We start from the raw sequence: 20,422 nt of genomic DNA on the forward strand, positions 1-20,422 counted from the left end.
CAACTTCAAGATCACATTTCGTTTTTCGCGAATATTTTGCTTGTCAATGGCAGTCTCAGTGTGCGAACGAATGTCGAAGGTTGTTCGCATCGCAATCTCCAACATGCTCCAATATGTTTCCATCAATCCTATTATAGCTCCTACTCACTCCAATGCACTCATTAGAGTGAATAGGAACTATAGCAGGAGCATGTTAGAGCATGCGACGCGAACAAAACTCGAGTCTCATTGCGGAATGTACGCTGGATTGCGAAGGTGCCTTAAAAGTGCTTTGAAAGCGACGACGGTTACAATTTGTTTTCGCGTGGTAGAAGCCAGTCGCGCGCGCGTTGTGTTTATTGTCGACTACGTCACGTCGCCCGCTCGTCCTTGTACAGTCAGTTTCGCGATTCTCGCCGTTCGGTGCGTAATGTTTCCAAGAATTCCGAGATCACATTCTGCGTCTCGTGCATGTTTCGCCAATCAACCGTGAGAAATGAACGAGTATCGGGAGTATCGAATCTAATGGCGCATTATCGTCGCGGGAGTGTCGAATACCGCGTACAAGAGCGATTAACTCGACGATCGTAATTGGGGCAAACGCGTCGTTTCATATTGTCCTTTCAGTCGAAAGCGATCGAACATCAAAAACATGTGGATTGATCCGTGCGCGATATCAATCTGCATTACTCCCGAAATACAAGGATTCCCGAGCGATCCATCGCGTATCATGAAGTTATCGCTGGGTCCGCGACCCGCGTACCGCTGTGAAGTTGTCGCGTACGTGAAACGGTCAAACTGTGCTCAAAACTGGTTGATGCCGGCCGAAATGACGATGTGTGTCGCGTCGATGTGTGTCGCGTTAAGCCGGAAACACATTGAAAAGCACATAGGCAACAGGAAATCACGAATTTCAACCAAATATTAGAAACCAAAGACGTAGACTGAATGGCAGTGCTGTGCGATCCGTGTATCAAAATAGTCGATAAAGGTAAGAGAGAGAGAGATCGTGGAAGACGGCCATGCCATCTTGATCTCTTTTCATTCAACGATGTAATGGGAGAGAGAATATGTTTTATGTATACGATGTGTTTTAAGCCTGGGATTGCCATGCGAGACGCAGCCGGTCGTGATCAGCCGCTTTTTTCCGATCGATTCGTGTATATGCGAATAATCGGAGAAATGAAGCGGGAAAACAGTGACTCAGCTTGCAATGGGTAAATATTTCCGAGAAATGGAACGGCCGACGAGAAAACGGCGAATCAACTTGTGAGTAAATTCAGTCATATTCGCGTGATGAGAGAAAGAGAATCGTTCATTTCATTAAAGATTCAACACCTTTTTCATTATTATGATTTTATACGTATCTCGCTCATCCTCAATGTGTTATTGAAGTAAAAACATCGGAGTTTGTTATTTAACAAAATGGACTTCTTTTATTCTCTGTGCTCTGACTTTTTATGTACACAAACATATCATAAGAAAAGTGATATAAGTCAAAAATATAAAATTGTTCCGGAGAGAGAAAAAAGAATTATATTTTAAAATTACGACATAAATTAACTAGATTATAAATTGCTTGTTTCAAATCATTTAAAAATAATGTAGATATTAATTTTGTATAGTGTTATATATGTTATCCCTAAAAACTATTCTTATTTTAATTTGTAATTTTTCTTTGAACAGTTTGAATTTAACATGTATTACTTTTCCTTGATTAAAGGTCGATAGAATACAATTTGCACGTAATACAAAATTTAAAAAAATTCGACTTATTTATTATTTCACTTGGCGAAAGTATATTGAAATATATCAAAATAGAAATATAAATTATAGTAAAAAAAATATAATATTTGCTTGTACCAAAAAATAGTCTAAAGAATAAAGAATAAAAAATATCCAATTTTATAACTTATAATTAAATATATATAATATATTTAAGATATATTATATATAATATAAGATATATTATATAATTAAATAAAATTGATTTCTTTTACTTTTACGATTTGAAATAATTTTTAAATGCTTTAAATAATTGTATTGGATTTAATTATATACATATATAAAATTAATAATCAATATTATACACACAAATAATAATTACCAATGTACAATATTTCATGTCGCAACACATTGATGAAAAAGAAGACTGACAATACAATTTTAAACATTTGCGCAATTATTCCAAGAAACGCAACATTAAAAAAAAATCCTATTTTACGGAACGTGTAAATTTTAATATCTCTGCATTGCAATTTCTCTGCAACGATATATTTCACGCATCGTTATGATGTGGCGCGATTTGTTTCGGCGTGACCTGTATACGCATGATCAATAAGATATCTGCGATGGCAAAGCTAAAGCTGCGAAACTAAGTTATAAAAAAACACATCGTGAATGATATATTTAACTTTTCAATCCGTATATTTACGAATCGGTAAAAATATTTTATTTGCGCATACACATTACGATATTTTATTTCTGCTTTTATGGTTTTGCAATGCACTAATGTAAGCTCGTTAAGCATTACAATAATCCGTTGAATGATCACATGTGATCAATTAATTACTGAATCTGTTAATTCTCTTGATTGTATGATCTCTTTGTAATTTATCATATTTTAAGGTTATTGACTTCGAAATTTAATTTCAGATGGAATAAATTAATTACAAATAAATTTATCCATTTTGTCTGTAAATTCGTATACTAGCGATATAATTAACGGTATAAACGGTTTAAAAAATCATAAAAATTACACAAAAAATATATTACTAAACAACTAACAATTTTCTTTTGAATTTAGTTTAACTCGTGGCACATAAAATTTAGCGATTGATTACTCCCGCTGTGTATAATAATACGAATGCACGATCATCATGATATGAAACGCGAAAGAGCATTACGCGCGAGCGACTATTCATTGCCAGAGTAATAAATTACACTTGCAAATGGCATTACTTTCGATTATTCGCTCTATCGCTTCCTCAAAACTTGATCAAATTAACAAACGAACAAATTAATGTTCGGCTGTCCACTAGCTGCTGCGTAAACGTTACGCTTTTGCAGTCGTCGGCGTTAGCTGTCGCTATAATAAAAAGAGGAATGATGTCTCCCAACGGTAATTCGTGAATAATTTGCGGGAACAAATCGCGATAATGATCCGCTTTCAAAACTGCAACTGATAAATTAAACAAATGTGCCCGTCCCGTCGATCTGTCGATCATTTTCGCATTGTCTCCTACACGGTATTGATCACCATTCATCCATACGGTATTTTCTCTTAATACGACTTTCCATCATGAAATCCTCTACAGTTTACAGTTTGATAAACGACAACAACCATGGCCGACGAGAGATGATGTATCTCGAGGTCGTTTGGATCGCATATCGCCGCTCGTTAATAAAACGCAGCCTCCCAATTTTGCTTCGTAACGCCGCGAACAAATCACGAAATACCATTATTTCCCGATATACATTTGCATGTTGCGGGTAATTAAATAATCATTTCTATCCACTCGAAAATAAACACCTCGATCTCGTTTGTGACATTATAATCGTACTTTGCTTTAATTCCTATCCGCAAATGTGGAAGCGTACAATGAAAACTATTTCCTTTTTTTTTTTTTCAAAGTTCGAAGTTAAATATAAATTTACAATTATGTTAATGATTATTCGTACATTGCAATTTTATTAGAACATAATTAAATACTAATGCATAATGTATAATTGTGATGCAAACATTATTAAAATCATAAAAAATTATTATGCTTGGATAAAATACTTTGTCCTGTTAATTTATTTACAACTACAATTTTACATGTTTAATATTTTATACACTTATTATATTTTAACGTACTGTTATACATGGGCGAGTTTTTAATTCATCGATTGATCAATCACATTATGCGCAAATGCAATTTTTAAGAAACAAAATTATATTTGCCCATAATGCGATTGATCAATCGATGAATAAAAAAACTCGCCCTATATTATGGATATTCTGAAATGTAAACGATAAAACGTAGAAACGGCTTTGATTTTAACATACCGTTATATATTAGTTTTCCAAGCGACTCCACTTTTATCCACGGTAAAACGAAGGATTTAGTTCGACATATATACAGCGAGGAAACGTAATTGATTGGGGACTCGAATGTTGCTGAATGAAAACGACTTTACATTTCGCCACGGTAGTCTCTCTTAATTGGCTTATTAGTTGTGAAAGTCATGATCAAGCTAAACGACGAGGACTGTCCCTCGGCAATGCTCTGATGTGGTAGATTGAAAGTTTGATCGACGGTTCAGGGGTGTCGAGGCCATCGACGACGGATATATCCTCGTCGATTCAACGAACGATCATTGAAAAACACGGTCACTTGTTCAATTCAAATCTCGTTTTATTCTTCGGGATCGGCTCGGTGTAACACGCGAAGCGGCATTAACGCAGATTTGATCTCTATCGCGTCACACAGAAGAATTTCTAACTACCATCTCGCGCGAACGCTAAAATTTGCATGACTCTCCGTCGTATACTCAGTATGTTTTGATAAAATTTAAAGTCATATTCGGAATGAATGCGATAATTATCGATTATTATTATCAAGCAAATTTATATAAAACTGATGCAATTTTAAATTTTAGTAAAATAAATTATAGAGGCGCATTAATTTTTCACAAAAGTGTGGTACAATAAAATTTTGAATTTCGAATCGAATTTGTATTGATATTCAGTCAATCGATATCATTTTTGTGAGATTTTTTTTATGATTGAAATGTTTTACATTAATGTGTTAACCATTTTTTATTAAAAGTCATCCGTTTTTTATTAAAAGGAATGTAATATTCGACACCTTTTTTATGCACTTGGCATATATTTTTTCTTTTTTAAAAATATATTTTTAGTAGGAATACCTATAACTAGAAATATTGGAAAGAAAAATACTTTCTGTTATATAAAATCAAATTTCTTCTCTTTTTTATTCTCTTGCCAGTAATTGTGGAGAAAATCTATAATTATTATTGAATGATTATTCTTTTGTAATTTTAACAATGACGGAACATGAAATTTTATATGAATATACAAAATACTTATATTATAACTTTTACTTCGTGTGAAAGTTATTTCGAGCTTTCTTCGAGGTTATAAGAGAGTCAAAACAAGTTAATTAGCAATTCGAAGTTTCACCACTTTCTCTAGTACCTATCCGTTACTCTGTTTGATGTAACCAGCCGTTGTATAGGTATGAATTAACACATGCTAATTCTGAACTCTATATAAATTTATTCTGTTTCAACATAGAATGCTGCATAATAGGTAGAAGGTTCTTTTGATATCAATTACTAGAGGTTACTAGAGAATAATTTTAATAGCATATAAGCACAACAACATGAAAATGCTATTTATTATTACATTTTCCGAACATTTCTACAGACATATTAAATAAAATACTGACATTGTAGTAAGCCAATAGAATGAGACTATAAAGTAGAAAACTTAGAAGAAAATATGATGTCGGTGTCTCAAAAAGGATATAAATATTCCTGTAAAAGAATATCTATAAAGATTCTTTTAAAAAAAAAGAAGGAGGAAAATAGTACATATATTTAACATAGTTAATATTTATAGTCTGATATTTTTTAATAATTTTTTACACACTTATTATTTGTGCAAATAATGTGAGTTTCCAAATATAATAATTCTGATTTTAATATTTAATTTATATCATTCATTTCTGCGCATAGAAATAAAAAACCAAATAAAAGTGATCTAAGTACTTCTAAATATTTTATTTCATGAAATAATTACTTCCTTGAATATATCATGGTTTTATAAAAATTTCAATCTTATTGTCTGATGTTGAATATTTGTAACTCCTGTAAAAGCCGCTTATAATTTAATATTTTTCAATATTCATTATTTAATATTCACAAATTTATATTTTCATAAATTAGTAATAGTAAGTATATATATAGTAAGTATATATATATATACTTACGTCAAATTACGAAATGTATTTAAAATTTTTATTTTCTCATATCTGACATGAGATACTGCCAAGTGACTTGAATATTAACATTTAATGGTACCGAGCAAGTAAGTTCTGAATAATAGACATATTTCGAATTATATCATACCGTCTATACAAAGTTCTCATGAGATGGGAATAGAACACGATTAACAATTAAAAGTTTCGTAGCAAATTTGTGACGCTATAGCATACGATTGTGCGCGAATTAATGTCCGGTAATCGCGAACTTTGTTGCAATTTGTTCTATTCCAAATTCAGAAGCTGAATGCGTGAACCAGTTGAACGACGAATATTACAAGTAATTATGCGCACCGTTGAAATATTAAAACGATGTCCGACGCAGTGTTTTCCACGAGTGCGGCAGCAAAACTTTCCAAAATGCGAATACGATAATGTTTCACGTTAACACTCATCTTAATGTTCGTATGAAATATATGTACGTTGCGCGTTAATTCGAGAACTCGTATAATGATTGTCTACAAAAATTTTATTACCTACTGAAACTTTGTTCTTATATAAATACGAGTTTTCTCTATATATAGAATAGCACCCAAATTGCACACGAATATATTTGATTTTTATTTTTTGGTGTTTTTGTGAACGAAATTAACTTTCAGTTTGTTAAACAAAAGTTATAAAAATATATTTGATTTTTTATTTCAAACATTTTTTTTTTAATTGTTGTTATTTCAGTTTCAGCACTTTATTAATTTAAAAACGACTTCTTAAATATTGAGATTTTGTAGCTCAATAAGGGTTTACTCGGCATATAAATAGTAATAGAAAATAATTGATAATAACATAAATAAAAACACATAGTTTTATAATATTTTATAGTATCACTTTATATAATAATAACTATACTAAAGCATTTAATTTATTTTTGTACGCAATTACTTCAACTTTTGCCATTTGATGTACTCAAAATAGATCCGATCAAATAAAATTAAGCATTAATTTGTGTGTGGCAGCATGGGTCAGGAAATAAATCGAAATCGTACAATGAGACACAATTAACAATTAAAAGATCCAGTAATTTCAGTCATGTCAGCTATTAACGGATCGATGTGCGTTAACACGGGACAATCGTGAATTCGTGGAAACTCATTTCGTCTGGAATTCCATGCAAAACGACATGCGAATACGAATCAGTCAAACGACCGTTACAGCAGCGCTCAGAATCGTTCGCGTTACACCATGCAAGTCATTACGAATAGTGAATGTATATTATATTATAGCTGACATTTCTGTCGGTTGAATCTGTGACGTTAAGACTGTCGACGCAAACGAGGACGTCGACGTCATCGGTTCGCGTGACGTCTCGGGACGACGATATAATTTGCAACCAAGCAAGCGCTTCTCTGTATTAACATATTCAAATCTTCATGTTTCGAAGGTACAGTTGTCCCTATAGCTTGACATAAATGATTCATTGTTCGTGAATCAACGCGCATCACTTGTAACGCCAGTTAATCACTGAGAGCTCGCTCCGTTCCGAAATCCGAAGTTCGTCTGTGTGTGAATATAAATTAATTAAAACAAATTTGATATCCGATCGGATGGCGTGGATTGTAATTACTTATAAATGATTTATGCTTATAATTATTCATGTTCTATTTCGACGAAGCCCGATAACATTTTTTCGTATTATGACTTCCAAACGGATTTGTTAATCTATACGTTTTATTCGTCGAAATTTTTTATGAAGACGTAAATGTCGGGAAATTATTAGGTGTTGGAATTAATTCGTAGCGTTTTACAAGTGATGGGAAGTACTTTCATTAATGTATTTTTTAATGCTCATGTGAAATAAATAACATTCTTTCATTAAAAAACGCTACGAATTAATTCCAACACCTAATATAACTTTATATTCTTGTAAAATTATGCGATAATAATTATAAGAATTTTTTCTTCTCTCGCTATCTCTCTCCCCTTCCCGCTTCTCTCTCTCTCTCTCTCTCTCTCTCTCTCTCTCTCTCTCTCTCTATTATTTGCCATATATTTTTTATACAAAATAAAAGTATGTAGCGAATATACATACAATAAAATGTATACACATGATCTAATTGATTTCGTCGAAATAGGAAATATCACAAAAAATTCCTCAACTTTATGCGCTAATATGACAAGTAATCCAGGCATTTTGTAACCGAGAAATCCGCAGAATAGTTGAAATAAATAAAATATATTTAAATTCGAGAAACGTACGAATAAATAAAATATATTTAAATATTTGTTCGTACGCTTTCCGAAGCATCCAATAAATGCAAGTTGGTCAACGTTGTAGGATTAACAATTTAAAGTTTTAGTCTCTCTTCCGGGGATTCGTGCACACATGGGAAAACGGGTGGTCATGCCATAGCGTATATATGTGAATTAACGCGTGTTTATTGAATTATTCAGAGTCTAGTGTTGATACCAGCCGGTGTGGGAAGAGCTCCGACTTTTTAATCACATCGGATTGTTTGGAACGCTCCGGCGGAGAACAAGCGTTCTTTATATCGGGTGTTCAATGTAAATTGTAAGTGATACAAATACCAGGAACTCTCCGACCGGTGATATTAACGTTTCTTCCTCTCTTGTAACCGTTGGACCATATTTTCCATCCCGTCGCGCTCTTTTTACCCGTTTTCACGGAAGAAACACCGCGTTTCTTTATCTTTCTGTTGTATTCCTTGTCTCGAGGTATTCTTTTTCCATTGCCATTTCTTGCCGTTGTTTTTATCTCTATATATTATATACTGAAGTATATACATTCAATAGAAACTAAATGAAAAGCTATCGCAATAGATGACCATTGAAAATACTTGCTCGTCATGTATGCCAACAAACGGTTGCATAACTCTATGAAACTTTCATAAAAGCTAATGGAAAAAAGTTTGATTCACTTTTAAAGGAAATAAATTCGGAGAAATCGAAGATTTATGTACTGACTCGCGCGTATGTGATATACTCTGAAAAAATTTCTAGTTGAAAATGGACAAATTAGAATTTTCTGGTTAAATTTGTTAGAATTCTAGTTGATATTTCTGGTAAAATTTATTAGAATTTTTATTTTTACCAGAATAATATCAATCGGAATTCTATTTCTTCAACCCAGTAGATTTCTAAGAAAATTCTGATTTGTTTCCATTTTTCCACCAGAATTACTATATTTACTCCAACCAGGCCATTTTTCTCGGTTCATATATTTATATATATTATACACGTATACATGTATATATGTGTGCATATATGTTGATCGCAAAGTAAGTACTTTTCATTAAATTGCTTCTAAAGCGTGTTCTGCGAGTTAAAGGTATAAAAAATACGCTCCCAGCGTTTGCTGATCGCCTTTACTGGCAACCATCCTTTGTTTACCTAGAAGTTACGTAGTCGAGGGAAAAAAACGTGGTACACTCTTTGCGAACAAAATTCACTTGTTCGACCATACGATGTGTCTCCAACAGAGAACAATGGCAAACCGAGTTCCTGCAGAGCATAGTAGGAAAAATTTGTCTTGTCCCGTCGAGAATGTGTGACAGTGGCTCGTACGCGTCGCGTCGCGTCGTCGGCACGAGGTAGCCAGAGCGGCGCGCCGCGTGCGGAAATGACGATTCGAGCTGATGAGAATCAGTGGGAAAAGCTCGTGCGGTAGGATTCCCTACCGCATCCCTTTCTTCGCGAACGAATGCGAGGAACGCTACGATGTAATTTCCTGTCAGCGTAATCTCGAGCGGCACGACAAGCACATATAGCGCGTATTAAATGCGATTTACTAGAAATGGGCGGGAATGCATCGTGTCGCATCGGTTTGGGATAACGAAACGTACGGTTGATTGGTTGTAACAAGTGATTGATGCCATTACCGGTTTCCGTGCACGCTCGTGCGTGTGTATATGTGCTCACGTGTATAAATTATCTGTACACATGGCACACATTGCTTGGACATTAGCGGATTACCGTCCACCACGCGACGTATCTCTTTCGACCAGTAAAGAGGGCAGTGGGAGGTTTGGAGGGTGGGTATGTTCTCTTAACTTATCATTCTATTAGCATATCGGCTAGCCTCGTTACGAATGACTGCAGTGATAAATCGCTTGTTCCTGTGGCTCCTTTACGTGTTCTTAACAGATGACGGCTAACGGCTATTCAAGTCACGACGCATACAAAGTACCGCACATAGATATATAGGTTTACATGAGGGTTATTCTAGAATAATCATTTCACATCTAGGTATTTTTTCTATAATTTGCAATAGAATTTGTGCTAACAAAGATATGCCTTAATAATTTTTATTAACAATCTGAAATTAAATAAAGTTTAGTTGAATTGAAGTTTAGAAATAATAACAGATAAAACGATATTTTTAGAGAGAGATCATTGTTTAAGCTATTTGTAGTGTATAATAGTATAATTTGATCTTCAGATTGAGTTTCATCATAAATATGTAAATTTACTATTTTAAATTTGTAAAGAAATGGAAATCGAATTTCTGTTAAAAGAAAATTGATCAGTTGTAAAATGAAATTAATTAAATAATTTAAATAAAAGTAGATAGATTATAATTTTAGAACACTTTGTATGTAGATAAACGCAGCCTCCGCTACCTGAAGATTGAAGTATTAATATTTCAAGGCGATACTGCTTTGACCAACAGTTTAATCTTGTGATCGTAAACAACTAGATCAAAAATAATTTTAAACGTAAAGAAAAATGCTTCCATTCTTTAATTTCTTTCAGGTATATGTTTATATTTACATCTTTCTCTCTCTCTCTCTCTCTCTCTCTCTCTCTCTCTCTTTCTGCTTCTCTTTCTCATTTAATATTATATGCATATTATATATATATATATGATTTTCATATTAGATGAATTTTGGAATCAGATATTGTAGCATTTATTAAGAATGATGACATGTAAATGCAGAGTATACTATTTGTATTTATCATGTGTGATAGTGTCTCTGTGATTCTAAAATATGTTGAAACATATTTCATTTAATGAAAAATTGTTAAATTATGTCTCACAAAACTAACCTTGCTGATTCGAATGTAATCTCTTGTATTATTTTCTATTTTCTTTAATCAGGGAAATTGTTGAGAAATAATATGACAATATTCGATGTGCTCGAGCATTTTCAACCGTTATTGTCTTTTATAATACTCTTAATAAAATTATAAGCCTTTATAAAAGATGTTTTAATATAGGGATATAATATCGGGATAAAAAGGGAAAATGACAATGTATAAAAGCGAAATGCTCTCTAATAAACGAGTATTGTATTAAAAATGTTTTCGTTAAAAGTGCCCTGTATTTCGCTTATAAATATGAGAATATTGTTAATCGATATTAAGCAAATCGTTTTCACAATTCTCTGATACGCAACTGTGTCATAATTCTTCTTGAACGCCTCTCTTTCTGGGAGTGCAATTTCGCCTCGTTCTAGTATCGCTCACGTTTTTCGCCTTCTTTATTGGCGAGTCGTACATGAATTTGCAAATGCCATTGCAGCTGTGAATACGTACCCTCTCGTTCAAACAACATAGAAAATAGTTTGACACCATATGGGTCCCACAGGAAAATTGCCATTGAAGTACCGTGTTTTGTATTCGCAACGGTAATTGTGAAACAATGGCAAACACAAGTTATTTCGGGAAAATTTATAATCTAATTTATAATCTGAAAGGACATTGTGTAATGTTTATTTGATATATTAGACGCAAGTTTTTCAAAAAGATTTCTATAGCAAATAAAAAACATAGCATACAATTTCAATAATATGATATTGAATTTTAATAATATGGTAATATATAATTTTAGTAATATGATTACCATTGATAATTGAAATTGATATCAATATAATTTTGTACAAATAAATTTTTTTAAAAGTTTGTTTGCTTCTCCATGATAAGTAATTATTCTACGTTAACATAAATGTTTTGTATATTATTTCATTGTAAAAATATCAGATAATATAATGTATAATTACTGCATTTTTAACAATATATTTGATTCAATAGTATGAATAAGTTACATATATAATCTACACAGATCTGTATAAGCTATATAATGCATATTATCATTCCTAAATCCGTTTGATACTTTAATGTCCCTGGGGAGTTCATACAATAATGTAGGCATATCTGTATCATTATTTGCTGAACTGTGAAAAAAAAGAATCCAGTTATATATAGTTATCAAATGTTGAGTGAAATAATTTTATCCAAATGTCCAGATGATATAATTAAATATAGTTTCACTTGTATATATAAATATTTAATGGATATTATCAAACGGTAATACTTACTAAAATTTGTGAAGGTAAAATTGTGTTCGGTTGTATTACCTGAACATTTAGTTGAAATTGTTTCACTCAACGTTTGATGGCTATAATCGGATTCATTTTTTAGTGTGCACTATTATTTGATATTCAATTTTTGTCGTCAGTATAACTCGTTATAGTTTAAACTCTAGTTTCAACGACGCGATCGATCGCGGATAAGTTCCGCTTCGGTGTACACCATTGCGCAAGACCAGCTCAGACACTCCCGGCACAAAAGTGTAATACGTTTCCCGATATTCTCCGCATCTATGGTTTAGTACACGCGTTTACACCTGTGAATCTTTTCACGGCATTGCGCGCGAGAAGTAGCCCGATAAATTTTTTGCCAACCAAAAATTTCCGCCAGCGCCGGATATACCGAACGAACCGTAACAATGCCACTAACAGCCGGCGTTAGCAATGGCCGATCGTTGGCCGAGCCAATGTGAATTTTACAATTCATACTGTAACCGATAAATATGATGTACATACTGCACACGGTAGAAATCGTAAAATATCACGACACGATCTGATAATGATAACGAATATTTCCAGAGAACGTTTCCTACTGCAGCCAGCTGCAGTGCGGTCGTGCGAAATTTAGTATTGCAAATAATCGATTAAGAACCATTCATCAAATCAACTAGAAGACAGGATATTGAATATCCGATACTCTCCATATTAAATGAGATGAATAATTCGCACTCCATTTTTCTCTATTTTTTTTCTTTTCTCTCTCTTTTTTCTTTCTTTCTCTCACAGTATGAGTATGTATATTTAAAACATATTTAAGATTGATAGTTCTAATTTCATTATCTAATTTCGATAAAATGTAATTGTATCTTTCGTGTATTGACGTATCACAAATATTTCTAAAATTGATTAATTAGAGTATTGAGAAACTTTTGGATTGTCACGGGACAAGTCCAGAAATAACAGATTTCTTTTGCTTTTTATTTATCAAAAGACGATAAGTAACGTGGCGATCATCGTGGCATTTCAATTTTAGATGCAATGTTATTATATTTCTCACACGAAATATAATTTTCGTGGCGTAGTCGTCGATCACATAGTATGCCAGAAAAGTTTCGTTCGCTTCTGGCTTAAAGTGCTATGCCCAAACAAATCATGGAGGCATGATAGCAGGAAAGTAGCAATAACCATCGCCATTTACAGCAGTGGTTGTGGCTCGGGCTGCTTTATATTCTAACCGGTCGACCGTTCAGACAGTTCGTTGCACTTCACGTTACGTGTTCGCGATAGATCGCAGTGATGCATTCGAACGCAACTATCCTGACAACAATGTATTTGAACAATCATCCGCGATCGTGAATCTTACGCCGCCTCCAGTCAATTGGTGGATATCGATCGATGTACCTACATTCACAATTTTAGGCAATAATAATCAGAAACACAAGCGGAAAGACTGAGGTAATAAATCTCATATGTGGAGGATGAGTCTAAGTATTTTGCTGGCGGCGAAAGAATGCGTAATGTTTTCGTAAATAGGATCTTCCCGATTTTTCGCCTTTCTGAATGGCATTATACGCCGCGGATTTGTGGATGTTGCTATCTTGTCACGCCATAAATTTCGATGTTCCGTCCTTATCTGCCGACTATCGACGTGCACTGAAAGTTCTTTCGCTTCTTCATCCCCAAAAGAGGCGCGATTCTTACCCGTCTTTTTATTTTTCCGGAACTTCGTCGTGCATTATCTTATTTTTCCCGCCTGTGTCGTACGAGGCTTCGCGTTCCGATCTCTCTAAAGTCTTAGGAAAGGAACCCAAAGCTCTTCGAGCGTTTTTTTTTACTTCACAAATTCTTTTGCTGTTTTACGATACCTTACTCTGCGATATGCCGAGGTTTCTTCCTCATATGAAAACAGCATCATATTTCCAAGAAAATTTTATTTTAGCAAATACTTGGGATTAATATCCGGTATGGAAATCGTTTGCAAAGTTGCTGACAAGAAATCAACTACCAAATTTTTTTGTAGTAAAATAAAATATTTTCACCTTAACTACACTGAAAAAAATTTCTGATTAAAAATGAACAAATCAGAATTTTCTAGTTAAAATTAGAATACTAGTTGAGATAACCGAAATTCTGGTTGATACATAATTTCTGGTAAAATCTACTAGAATTCTTATTTTTACCAGAATAATTATATCAATCAGAATTCTAATTATTTCAACTAAAATTCTAGCAGATTTAACCAAAAAATTCTGATTCGTCCATTTTCCATCAGAATTACCATTTAATCCAATCAGACCATTTTTTTCAATATATGAGATGTAAAGACATATATGTTTAGAATTCTAATCTATTGAATAAGCATTTGAGATTAATCCTTTTTAACGATTGATTTTAAGTCAAATTTAAATCATCTAGCAATTAAATGCAATTAAGATGAGAGTAGCATGTAAGCGGATCGGATAGACATACTTTGGTAAGATAGTAAGTTCAAGTCTCTCATAAAGCCGATTGAGAAGAATCATGTTCGTAATCCTTTAATGTCCCATGTTTAAACGCTTGATAATAATAGATATACTTTATCATAAAATAATTTTGTGCTAAGAAAAGATTTATTTTATTGTTAAATAATTATAACGACAAATATATATAAAGAGTATAATGATATATTGTACTTATTAAATTTCTTTTTATTGAAATTCTATTTTCATAAATTATTATTTTGTATAATATCTCTATCTAGTATGTATCATCAAATTTATTAAAATAGATAATTTAATAGAATGGAATAGTAATGGAATAATAGATAAACACATTTTATTAATTGTTTTAAACATAAATTTCGAAAATTGTTTTCTGAATATCTTTATTATTTTTCAATTTTTATGTAATTAACTGGATTGACTTGAAAAATTACATATTGCATAAACAACTTGTTATTATGATGAAAATATTAAAAATTTTATACTGTAAATACATAAATGCGAATTATATACTATTCTATAATTTATAGACTATACGCCGATTCAGTTTTGTCAGGCTCGAAACATAATCATGTGAATTAAAATAATAATTTTATAATTAAATTAATTGCTTGTTGATTTAATAATAATGCTGACTAGCATCTAAAAATCTGAAAATAACTTATTGTGAATAAAACATTAGTCATAATTCAAACCCGAATTTCATGCGGGCATTCTCCCAATTCGATCACCGAGGCAGATGATAATATTGATCACAATAACCAGTATGTATATATATATATATATATATATAGAAGAACGTTCTTTTCAGGCGATGTGAGATAAATAATATTAAATGAAATAGACCGAGAAATATGATTAAACACAAATAAGAGAGAAGAATGCCATTTTCGATCAAAGCGAGTCTTGATGCTTATTGTTAGTAATATTCGTACGTGAATATACAAATACAATTATCAATTCTATAAACTGTGCGCCAATTCGGTTTGTCGGATTTGAAACACAATCATGAACTGAAATAATCTCACAATTAAATTAATTGCTTCCGAATCGGCGCACAGTCTATAGAATTGATAATTGTATTTGTATTATATATCCACATTTGTGAATATTATTAAGCATCAAGACCTGCTTTGATCGAAAATAGCATTCTTTTCTCTTGGTCGTGTTTAAACATTTCTCAGTCTATTTCACTTAATACTACTATATGTTCTTTTATATATTTGCCTTGTATACACACTTACACCTTTCCTTATCACATAAAATAATAAATGTTCGCGATGGTGCACGGAAATAAATCTTCAGTGCATCATCTTTTCATGAGAATAAATGATCTTTCGTCGCTCGGTGCACGTGATATGTGGAAGTGTACAACCGCAACCGTGATGTTCGCAGCGGGCTTTGTGTGGCATACGTGGTGCCGGACGTTGCATCTCAAGGCGCATAAACGGAAACAAGCGAGTTGCATGTAGCTTCCACCGACAGTTAACGTGCTAAACCAGCCCGCAACAACTCTAGACGAGTATACGGTAATCGTGACCGTAGAAGCAGCTTCAGTTCTGTCTTACTTCCTATTGGAGGCGAATGAACAATTCGACTCTTCAAGCGTCGACAAAAACTATTACAGACTCATAGTCTACATCATCAACATGTCGACAAGGTCAATCGTGTCTCGTCGTTGAGTCGTGATAGCCGCAAGATACGCGATATATATGCGCGAGAACGAAAGGCTCCCGTCGTACCTGCACTTGGCACTGGGACAATAGTTCTCAGTTTACGTGCATTGTGAATACGGGAGCTTTTGTCATTGTGCCAAAAGCAGGTATTTAATGCACTTTTTTCGACGATATCAATGGACTGAAGAAAGTACGATCGAGTTATAAAGCCAAATAATGTTCGGCAACGTTGTTCGCATTAGTATCTTCGAACCGTGATATTTATTGGATTACAGGTGAAAATTTTATTTTTGTGTAACGTTATTTTTATGTAACGTTATTGAGCTAACTTATATATCAACAATCGATTTTAACGTAATACATAGTAACGCGTATAAATAATAAAACAGATTATGAAACATTTTAATTAATTGATAAGGCTTATTATATGCATTTAATGCTAAGCATTAAATGCGAATAATTTTTATTTCATTCTAATGTTGATTAAAGTGATCGATTTAAAAACATAAATTTTAGGTTTTTGTAAAATTGTGCATAAATGCAACGAACTGCAACAAACCTTTTTATTATCATTTATTTGTGATTATTACGTAAAATGCTTTTATTTTCATCTAACGAACGTGCGGTTCATAAATCTCCTGCCATAAATTTATAAGTTAATAAGGAACGACAGGCAGAAAAATGGTTTCAAATAGATTTGAATTCTTGTTTAGCATTAATATCGTACCCGTGACTAGTTTTTGCTTTATTATGCATTCATAAATCATGTTTACACCATGTTTTTATCGCCCACTATTAGTATAATTTGTGATAGAGAGAGAGAGGGGGGAGGGGGGTGAGAAAAGAAAGATACCAAATTTATGCCGAGAGAAAAGTGCTTGTTCATAATTGCATAAAATAATTATGATTAGGAGCTCCATTTTATATGTAGTTATAATGTTAGGAGTAACAATTATGTAGTTTAAAAAATATATAATTGACTGAATGACTATAAGTTATAAAGTAATCGGACTCTATATGGCCTAGTATTCTATGCTCTATTCACTGTTTGCAGATAATTATATGGTGAATTTAACAAGATAACATTAGTTAAGTCGTGTTGATTGTCTGTTTGACTCGATTGCATCAGTTTATTGCTCAATTTGTTTATTCTGTTATTGTCAGTGAGGCAAAATGCAAAACGTACTCGTGATGTAATCGGAGGTAATTGCTTTCTATCACTACTAAAAGGTGGTTATTAATTTCCGTCGATCATTTTATTGTAACTCTGTATTTATACTTTACAATACTGTATTTGGTTCATATTTTTGTTATAATCAAAGAGAGGAAACTCTTTGTAAGGTAAAATCAATATAACCAATACACGCATACTGAGTGTACTTGCACACATCGATTATTACGTTTTTTTTTTTAGTGCTTTTGTTACTCCAACTGTGGATTCTAATTTACCTACTAAATATCGTAAAAATAAATAGACAAATGGATAAGTAAATAAGCAGGTTAGTTGTTTGGAAAATAGTTCTATGTACATTCTTACATATCAATAAACACAATATGTTAGACTTATAATCTTATAAAAGTAACATTGTGGATCACTTTATTTTCCATTTTTCTAATATTTTTTTACGAAAAAGAGATAAACATACAAAGGTATACCTACTTTGGTTCATATATCTAATATGACCTAAATACTTTTTCTTATCATCTTCACCTATCTATGTAAATATTTAAAAATGTGTTATATATTTTGTAATGTTCAAAAATGTTTTATGTTTTGAATCTATCAGTTTTTTGAACTCAGCAAAAAATTAAGAAAAGTCGCAAATCTTAGATAAGCCAAATAGAATCCGGTTTTACTTTAGTTAAATTATGTTGTAACTGTAACATATAACTTTTTTCTCATAATTAGTGCAATACGTAAGAAACTATTTTTTGTACGTTTTAAACTTATTAAACTTATTAAAGTAAAGCACCCATCAAATCGATAAAATCAATGAACAGTTTTGACCAACTATTAATTATCTTAACGTACTTTAAGCACGTACTCAGCTGCATAACTATACATGGTAAATCCACGGTACAACATAATTTAATCGCATAGTGCTACATCTCTTACAATAGGCTTATTTTGTAACGCAGGCCCCCATGAGACTACGGCTTAAAGTCTAGAATTTATGCGAACTCGGATCCTAAAGAGTCGATTTGTTATCTTAAAAAATATTATTTTCAAGTTTGACACAGAATGCTTCTTTGAAACAGAAATAATTTCTTTGTTATGTTTGTAAAGATATTATTTATGTCCTTTTCTACAAAGACTGATCTTAGTTATGTGCGTGAAAGACAGTAATAGAAAGAATGATTTTACTGAAGTGTATCTAAAAATTTAGCTAGATACAGATCTGAAAACAATTTTGTTGGGCTATTAAAATAATTATGTAAAACGTTTGAACTAGTTGCTAAAATATCAACATTTTTTGTAACATTGCTCATCATACTTAAGTTTTCTAAATAAATATATTTCCAACGAAATTATTTTCAAATCTGTATATAGCTAAATTTTTAGATATATATTTTTAGATATATTTCAGCAAAATCGTTCTTTCTATGTGAATCCGCTACATATATCGCGAATGCCCTCTCGACAATAATGATATTACAAATCCTCTTATATCAACGTCTTTGTTCATCAATTTGCCCTCAACTCGGTGATCTGTGTGGCGCAGATTTACGTCGGCGACTAGCGACACAAACACGTCTGCACATATATGTTCGCGCAAAGGGACGAGGCCCTTTGTTTAATTCGGTCGTTGCGTAATCAATCGATGACCCGCCAATTACCGGTTTCCGTCTTAATTGGCAAACATGAACGAACGAACGAGCGTTCCCGCGCAACGGACACCCCGGTCGCGAATTCACATCACGTTTCCACCACGAGCCACACCACTAGCTAAAACTCGGAGTTCCTTTCTGTGGGAGTTTGTCAAAAAGCTCACGTGATAAAGAACGCCGATCTCGAGATTGCCGCCTCGAGATTTTCGTGCGGCAATAAACTCCCGATCTAGAGCGCCCTTAGGAGCGATATTGCTGGCGCCTTCGTTTTCGTTTCTGTATTAAATGAAAGCACGTTGCTATTCTGACGGTTATGCCGACATCACGTATTTTGTATTTTTAGAAATAAGTATTAGGTCAAATCAGATATTCTGATAAATCTTATAACGAAGCGAAGCAGTATATTTTGATAAAATAGATTTTTTAAAAATAGATAAGTAATAATTTTATTTTTAATTAAAAACTTAAATTCTGTTACGTGATTAATTATTTTAACTGATGAATAAATTGATTGATTTATTTAACTTTCTTGCTTCTAAAAAATCTTCTGATTATTTTTAAACATTGGCGTTTTAAATGCCACAGACAACGTTCAGTACCATCCTAACAAATGAATTCTTAAATTAAGGGATTAAGTGCTAGCGAATTAAGTTTCATATCGAATTCACGTCTGGCAGTAATTAAAAGCTATTCATGGAATAGCTATGGAAATCTCGTGTAAAGTGCTGGCCGTTTTACTTTGCAGTAATAAGAATTAAGGTGCGTCCCGTCGATTATCGATTTGGAAACTTTTGAATTTAACCACATTCTATTTATGACGCAATCTTCAATCCGAATTTAACTACCCGGAAATATATACACGTCTTTCGCATCCGGTGAGAACATATGCGTTTCTCTTCTTCCTTTCGTCATTTCATTCCTGCTTTAGATAATAAAACACCGAACGTAGACACAGCCGAGCTATAGATGGTAATTTCGAAGGTTTATGAGGAACCCTTCTTTCAAACTTAGAACTGCTTTCGCGCGCGACAAATAAGATCGTAATCCTCTCGGTGCATTTTCTGCATTATGATTTCGCAGCGAGATTTACGACGAGAAGACGGTCCTCGTGAGTACGTACAGATATATGCACGTTTTCGTTTATG

At 32.9% G+C, this 20,422-nt stretch overlaps 1 protein-coding gene across 4 annotated transcripts in view; it reads left to right on the forward strand.

Annotated features, from left to right (window-relative positions):
- The window catches only part of dpr12 (defective proboscis extension response 12), a 294,159-nt gene that overhangs the window by 53,555 nt on the left and 220,182 nt on the right, over window positions 1-20,422 (forward strand). The window contains exons 1-2 of one of the 4 annotated variants that reach the window (XM_011069766.2): window positions 232-970; window positions 1,078-1,248. The exons of 1 other annotated variant lie outside the window; for it this stretch is intronic. The gene's annotated coding sequence lies outside the window, so the exon portion shown is untranslated. Of the gene's footprint in view, window positions 1-230; window positions 1,249-20,422 lie in introns of those variants that run through there. 2 more of the 4 variants (XM_011069770.2, XM_087416828.1) reach the window with 2 other exon arrangements.

This window comes from Acromyrmex echinatior, chromosome 2 (assembly GCF_024713525.1).
Source record: "Acromyrmex echinatior isolate Ae372 chromosome 2, ASM2471352v2, whole genome shotgun sequence".
In the NCBI taxonomy this organism is placed as follows: Eukaryota; Metazoa; Arthropoda; class Insecta; order Hymenoptera; family Formicidae; genus Acromyrmex; species Acromyrmex echinatior.